This window comes from Phaseolus vulgaris, chromosome 7 (genome assembly GCF_000499845.2).
Source record: "Phaseolus vulgaris cultivar G19833 chromosome 7, P. vulgaris v2.0, whole genome shotgun sequence".
Classification (NCBI taxonomy): domain Eukaryota; kingdom Viridiplantae; phylum Streptophyta; class Magnoliopsida; order Fabales; family Fabaceae; genus Phaseolus; species Phaseolus vulgaris.
In genome coordinates, this window is record NC_023753.2 from 27,155,923 (window position 1) to 27,164,095 (window position 8,173).

The 8,173-nt window shown below is 37.1% G+C and overlaps 1 pseudogene; it reads right to left on the reverse strand.

Moving 5' to 3' along the window:
• Positions 1-203: 203 nt before the first annotated feature.
• Positions 204-7,541, reverse strand: LOC137829337 (pentatricopeptide repeat-containing protein At3g22670, mitochondrial-like; annotated as a pseudogene).
• Positions 7,542-8,173: the final 632 nt, after the last annotated feature.

The window sequence follows — 8,173 nt, forward strand, 5'->3', positions numbered from 1 at the left end:
AAATGTATCCAAATTGGTCATTTCAGTCAAGTCGCACCTTACAACGTCAAGTGTTGCTTATGTAGCAGAGAAAGGTTATGTGGCAAAGAGAGGTGGGATCCCTAATTTGTCGTTGTCTGATTCGAATTTGAATTGCAGGTGAGGATGTGATGAAGAAACAAGAAGGTGTTAAGACATTCTGATGTACATAGAATCAGATTAGATTATGAATCAGCTTGCGACTTCACCACATCAGGAAATGCCCCTCGGTAAACCATCTCATCAAGCATCCTCCTCACAACATCAATATCACCACAATAAATAGCAAAGCAATCATCAAATTGTACATCTCTATGGAGGGCTACAACACCCTCCCCATTGTTGAACCAAGTGGTGTTCAAGCTTTGAAGAATCCAAACCCTTTGAAGGATGTTGAAGCCTTGGCTGTGCTTGTTGTTGCTGTGCTGTTTTAGTTAGGATCTAGGGTAGATTGTGTATGTAATCCACCTCTTGATTGAACCCAAAGCATAGACATTCTCAATCTTTTTGAAAGAAAAATGTTTTTCAAACTATGTTAAAAACAACCGATTGTTTTGTCGAAACAACCGATTGTTTATACTTAGATGTTTTTAGAAAAGATTGAAAACTGTTTTTCTAATGGTTGAGCTGTTAAAACCAAAACAACCGATTGATTCGAGGAAACAACTGATTGTTTGTTTTGGTACCATAACAGAAAAACTGTTTTATCTTTGACTGAACTTTAAATGATTTAACTACTTGCGCTCCAGTCTTTAAATGCTTTAACCAATCTTTAAATGCAATTAAAGAGTTTGTTAAGATTTGATAACAAACAACATCTTTGAATATATTCAGAAAAACATATTTGAGTAAAAAAAGATTTTGAATAGAGTTTTTGAGTTTTTCAAAGAGCTGAGATTGCTTAGAGTTTGTGATTGATCAAAGTGTGTGGAATAGGATTCTGCTTGTATTGATTTCAGATTATCTTTTGTAACAAGTGTAATCCTTGTACTCTATTGAACAAGTTTCATTTGTGTATTTGTTGTGTGTTCTTGAAGGGGTCAAGATCAGCAATCTTAGTGTTGGTGTGTTGGCCAAGAGAAGTGTGTGTCTTGAGGTGATCAAGGTCACTTTCTTGGTTGTGGTGTAAGTGATCAAGGTGTGGTTGCTTAGTGGATTTCCTCAGTGATTTATGAGAAGACTGGATGTAGCTCTGGGTTTAGAGTGAACCCGTATAAACATCTGTGTGCATTCTTTCTATCCTTAATATCTTTAAATTCAGTTTTGATATTTGTTTGCTAGTATAAACAACCGATTGTTTTTCTGGTATTGCTGTTTTTGCTTGCTGTTTTGGCAAACTGGATTTCTTACCAATTGTTTCTTGAGAGAATTTCATTCTTGACTTAAAAGTTTGCGAAAACCCTCTTTAAACAATTCACCCCCCCCTCTAGTTTAAAGCCATCCATTCTAACAATTGGCATCAAGAGCTTGGTTCTTGAAAGTTATTCAAGTCGATCCTAAAACTGTTTTTGAAATGGCTGATAGACTAGCTTTTGGGGAAGGTGCTTCAATTAACATACCACCTCTGTTTTGTGGTTTGAACTACCAATTTTTGAAAGTAAGAATGAAAATCATTATGGAATCACTTGACAAAGGAATTTGGGATGCAATTGAAAATGGTCCTTTTGTCCTAAAGTTTGAAAAAGATGGATCTGTCATTGAAAAGCCATGGTCTCAAAGGACTGATTCAGAAAGCAAAAAGGCCAAATTCGATTGCATTGCCAAAAATATAATAACCTCTGCTTTAAATTCTGATGAGTTTTTCAGGGTCTCTCAATGCAAATCATCAAAAGAAATGTGGGACACCTTGTAAGTCACTCATGAAGGAACAAATGAGGTAAAGAGAGCTAGGAAGCATACTCTAATCCAGGAGTATGAGATGTTCAGAATGCTTAAAGGTGAAACAATTGCTGAGGTGCAGAAAATATTCGCTCACATCATCAATCATCTCATGAGCCTTTACAAGACCTTAGAAAAGGAAGAGTTGAACATAAAGATCTTGAAATGTCTTGATAAAGCATGGCAACCAAGAGTAACTGCTATTTCCGAATCTAAAGATCTAACATCATTAAGTATGACTTCTTTGTTTGGTAAGCTTAGGGAACATGAGTTAGAGATGAATAGACTCAATGTTCAAGAAAGCGAAGACAAGCACACAAGGAGCATAGCCTTAAAAGCTTTCAAGCACAAGGGAAAACAAGAATCCAATGATGATAGTGATTAGGAAAACCTTAGCTTGCTGTTAAGAAAGTTCAGCAAATTCTTGAAGAGAAACTGCAACAAGGACAACAACAAAGATAGGTATGGAAACAAGAAATCCAATGATTTTATACTATACTTGTTTTGGTTGTGGTGAGCAAGGTCATATAAAGGCAGATTGTCCAAACAAGAGCAAGGAAAAAAAGCCTAGCTACAAAGAAAAGAAAGGCAAGACAAAGAGAGCCTACATAGCTTGGGATGAAAATGAGGTATCATCATCAAGCTCTTCTTCAAGTGAAGATGAGAAAGCAAACATCTGCTTGATTGCTGAAGATGATGATGAATCTTGCAGGTCAAGTGAGGTTAGTTCGTGTGCTTCTTTAAATGAACAAAATTACAGTGAATTGCTTGAAGCTTTTTAAGAAACTCATGATGAAGCTAATCGATTGGTTCTTTCAAACAACTGATTGAAAGAACTTAACAGCTGGCTGGAAAAGAGAGTGAAATCATTTGAAGATGAGATTGAAAAATCTAAAAATGATTTCAAAAATCTGGAAAATCATTTCAAAAATTCTTCTTGCAAGTGTTACACTCTCATTTGCGAAAATTGTGAAAATCTTGAGAAAAAGGTTCATTATCTTGTTGAAACTGTGGACAAGCTTTCAAAGGGGAAATCTAACTTTGAGAATGTCTTGGTATCTCAAAGTTGTGTTTTTGGAAAGGCTGGTTTAGGTTTCAATCCACAGAACCAACAAGATAAGTTTCAAAAAAAAATTCAAGAAAGCCAGTAAAACAACCGATTGTTAAATCGAAACAACCAGTTGTTACATGCTTTTATTGCATGAAAAAGGGCCATGGTTAGATTCTGCAAAATAAGAAAATTCTTTGTTCCTAGAGGCTACATGAAATGGATTCCTAAAGGGTGTGAGGTTCCAAATGAGAAAAAGAAATCTATTGGACCCACATTTGTGAAGGGACCAAATCTTGTTGTTTGAACTCATGCTTGTGCAGGAATTCTAAAGAATTGTGAAGGACTAAGTCATGTGATCAAGTTCTTGGAAGAGAAAGACCATCATTGAAGTTGAATCAATGCTCAACATCTGTCAAAAGGCCCTTAACAGTGAAAAGAGGCTTCTTGATCATAAAGCACATGGCTCATTGAAGAAATAACATAAGGATAAGACTTTCCTTTCTCTGTTCTTAATTTCTGTTTTAAAGTTCTTTCTCATGATTAAAAATCTTATTTAAAATGCTTAATGTCATTTTCTTTGAACTCTTTCTGCTCATGGTTAAAATTCAAAATCAATTTTAACTGCTGCAGAAAAACAACCGATTGTTTCTTCGAAACAACCGATTGTTTTGAGTCTGACAACACTGTGAAGAAATCAATTTAATTTCTATCTGTTGCAGATCTTTTTAAAGAGAGAATCCTTGGTCAAAGAACCTGTGTTGAAAGCTGATCACGTTCAGAGAGAAGTTACAACAGTCATAAAGGAATATATTCCAAAATCTTGGAAATTCAAGAGCCTTAGTGACTAGTCAAAGATCACATGTGAAGACCATGTGATTTTTAGCTTTTTCTGAAGTTTTCTGTGCAGGGCATGGTCAAGTCCTCTCTCTCTCTGAAAATCTGGTACCCACTCATATCATTGAATGCTATTTGATTCTTTTAATGCTATAAAATCTGTTGCAGCTGATCTCTTCCTCAAGAACAACCAATTGCAACATCTCTTGCAAAATCTGTGAAGTGAGCTTTTCTCTATTTTCTTCTCTGCCATCATGGAATCAACTCCTCCCACATCAAAGAGAGTGAAAACCAGAGGTGTAAGGGTCTGGAGGAAGGCTAGAAGGCTGGTTTTCTGGAGACAATGATCTTATTGAGAGGTATAGGTATAAAACAAGTATCAAAAAGATAAACAACCCCAAGGTTGTGTGCTTTGATTGGCTGAAAAGTCAAAAGCTTGATAATGTAAGGAGGCTGCTCAAAGATCAATCTCTCATAAAGTTCCTGGAGATGAAAGGAAACATCTACCCAGATTTGATAAGGGTGTTCTACACAAATCTCAAGTTTGAGGGAAACAATCTAGTTTCTCATGTGAAAGGTGTAGAAATGGAGATAACTCATGAGGTATGGATTGTTGTTGTTGGTCTCAAGTTCTCTGGTCTTAGAATCAACAAGGGAAACCTTGGAGTAGTGGAGGATTTCAACAAAATCCAATACTACAAGAGTTGCTTGAAGAATCAACATGCTCAAGTTAGAACATGCTTGGTTGGAGGTCTAAAGCTTGATGAAAGGTTGTTAGCCCTCATTGTGACTTGGATTCTAACTCCAAGGGGGAGTAATCATTCAGTACTCACTGAGGAAGATCTAGTGTATATCTTCTGCATCATGAAGAAGATCAAAATCAATTGGATCCATATCATCAAAGAACACATGCAAAAGGCTATGAGGTTAAATGACTATCACTATCCATATGTTGTTTTGGTATCTAAATTTCTACTCTATTTTGAAGTGAACCTTGAAGATGAAACATCTGAGTTGGTCAAGTCAACTCAAGAGTTGAACAATGGATCACTCAACAAAATGGGTTTTACCAAAGTAGGTGACAAATGGATTAGCAAAGATGGTGACCTTGGTGCCTCATCTAGTGCTGTTGCTAATCTTGAACAAGATGAACCTGCTGATATGGATGTTCAACATGAAGATCCACTTGAAGATTATCAAGATGCTAGACCTAGTACTGATGCTGGAAATCAAGAAGAAAGGATGCAAACCATGTCTCCTTTTGAGAGACTCATGGTAAATAGGCTTGATAGCTTTGCGGAGAATCAAAGAAATCTTCATGATCTCTGTGTCAGTAATTTCCAGAGGATTGACAACAGATTTGACAACATGGATGCACGCTTCATGACTCTAGATGAACAGATCGAAGCTGTCCAGAACCAAATCTTTGATCTTCAGTTTGCTGATGATGATGAATGAAGAAAAACAACCGGTTTATGTATCGAAACAACCGATTGTTTTTTGGTGGTTATATCTGGTTTTCAATTTTCTTTCTTTCTGTCGTTGCTGCTTTAATTCTGATGTAATAAAAACAATTATCTTGTTTTATCTCTTCTTTTTGTCTATTTGTGAAGACAAATAGGGGGAGATTTATGCTGTTTGTGGTTGAATTCAATTTTTATGTTTTTCTGCAAAACAGTTTGCTATATTTTGAATGTTGTTTACTCTGATATTATGCTCTGAATTTCTATATTTGTTTATGTGCTAACCAAATATCAGAAGTTCTATGCTTTGCTTAAAATTGTATCTTGCAGGAATTGCTTCAGATTCAATCAGGTACAACACAGGCATCAGGGATTTGTCTTCATCCAATAGGGGGAGATTGTTGAACCAAGTGGTGTTCAAGCTTTGAAGAATCCAAACCCTTTGAAGGATGTTGAAGCCTTGGCTGTGCTTGCTGTTGCTGTGTTGTTTTAGTTAGGATCTAGGGTAGATTGTGTATGTAATCCACCTCTTGATTGAATACAAAGCATAGGCATTCTCAATCTTTTTGAAAGAAAAATGTTTTTCAAACTAAGTTAAAAACAACCGATTGTTTTGTCGAAACAACCGATTGTTTATACTCAGATGTTTTTAGAAAAGATTGAAAACTGTTTTTCAAATTGTTGAGCTGTTAAAACCAAAACAATCGATTGATTTGAGGAAACAACCGATTGTTTGTTTTGGTACCATAACAAAAAAACTATTTTATCTTTGACTGAGCTTTAAATGATTTAACTACTTACGCTCCAGTCTTTAAATGCTTTGACCAATCTTTAAATGAAATTAAAGAGTTTGTTAAGATTTGATAACAAACAACATCTTTGAATATATTCAGAAAAACATATTTGAGTAAAAAAAGATTTTGAATAGAGTTTTTGAGTTTTTCAAAGAGCTGAGATTGCTTAGAGTTTGTGATTGATCAAAGTGTGTGGAATAGGATTCTGCTTGTATTGATTTCAGATTATCTTCTGTAACAAGTGTAATCCTTGTACTCTGTTGAACAAGTTTCATTTGTGTGTTTGCTGAGATTTGTTGTGTGTTCTTGAGGGGATCAAGATCAGCAATCTTAGTGTTGGTATGTTGGCCAAGAGAAGTGTGTGTCTTGAGGGGATCAATGTCACTTTCTTGGTTGTGGTGTAAGTGATCAAGGTGTGGTTGCTTAGTGGATTTCCTCAGTGGTTTCTGAGAAGACTGGATGTAGCTCTGGGTTTAGAGTGAACCAGTATAAACATCTGTGTGCATTCTTTCTATCCTTAATCTCATTAAATTCAGTTTTGATATTTGTTTGTTGGTATAAACAACCAATTGTTTTTCTGGTACTGCTGTTTTTGCTTGTTGTTTTGGCAAACTGGATTTCTTACCAATTTTTTCTTGAGAGAATTTCATTATTGACTTAAAAGTTTGCGAAAACCCTCTTTAAACAATTCTCTCTCCCCCCCCCCCCCCCCCCTCTCTAGTTTAAAGCCATCCATTCTAACACCCACCTCCACCAACACCTCCCAAAAAAACTGAGCAATCCTAAAATCATGATACTTGACACACTCATCCAATGCAACCTTCAAGAACCTCGCACTAAGGTAACACTTCTTATTCCTCCTTGAATCAACAAACTTAATAACTTCAAGCAATCCATCAGGCCCTCTAACAAGGGCACACAGAAATGAATCATAAGCAGGCTCATTGGTAGGATCCCATCCAATCTTAATCACCATCTCGACAAAAGTCTCCTTCGCACCAACCACACCCTTGTCTCTTTCTCCCTCCCATCCTTCCATCAAAACGGCGTAAGACAGAGACGAAAGTGGCCAGTGAGAGTACCCTTTCTTTCTGCATTGACTTAATAGCGTCCCACATCGCGTCAAAGAATAGATTCTTGCCCAAGATGTCAACCACGAGGTTTCAAGAATAGAGTGTGTGGTTGTTGCGAAGGCGGCGACCGCTCCACCGGAAGAATTTGACGGCCTGACTTGGAAAGTTGTAGGAGAGTTTGACAACTTCCTCAACATCTTGAGGGGTAATGGCGACAACATCGCATTGAAGGGCGTGCTCGATGGCAGCAACGTAGGTACATGGCCTAAAGAACACCCATACATCTTTTTGCTGCCATCCTAATTGCAATTAAAAAAACCCTAAATTCCCAAATGATTTTTCCTTATCAATCCACATCACTTGACACCTCACATCTCACACAACACTCAATCCTACCTCTCTCTGCCACATAAGCAACACTTAACGCCATAAGGTGAGACTTAACATAAATGACCAATTTGGATACATTTTAAAAAACATAGGGACGAAATTAATTTTTTTAAAAGCCACCATACTCCTGAATTGCTTTGAACTCTCTTTTGGGCTCAAGGTGAACTTTATGAAGAGCAAGATAGGTTGTTTGGGGGTCGAGCAGTTATGATGTAGGGCTTCACGGCGATTCTTAATTGTGAAGTGATGAAAACCCCTTTTCTATACTTGGATTTGTCGGTAGGAGGGAGAGAGCCATAAGAGAAAGGCGTTTTTGGATGGAGTGGTTGTTAGAATGAAGAAAAGATTAAGAAGGTGGAAAGGCAGATTTTTGTCTTTGGCAGGTAGGATTTGCTTGATAAGGTTAGTATTGTCTACCATCCCATTGTTTTACCTATCTTTATTTAAAATGCCAGTGGTGGTGGCAAATGAGCTCGTGAAAATCCAAAGGGATTTCCTATGGGGATGGGGATCCGATGGAAGAAAGGTCGTTTGTGCCTCCTGGGAAAAGGTGTGTGTAGCTCGTGAGGACGGGGGTCTTGGCATTATTGACTTAAGGACTTTCAATTTTGCGTTACTTGGTAAATGGGTATGGTGGTTGGGGTCAAACACGGTTGATTTATGGAAGGATAT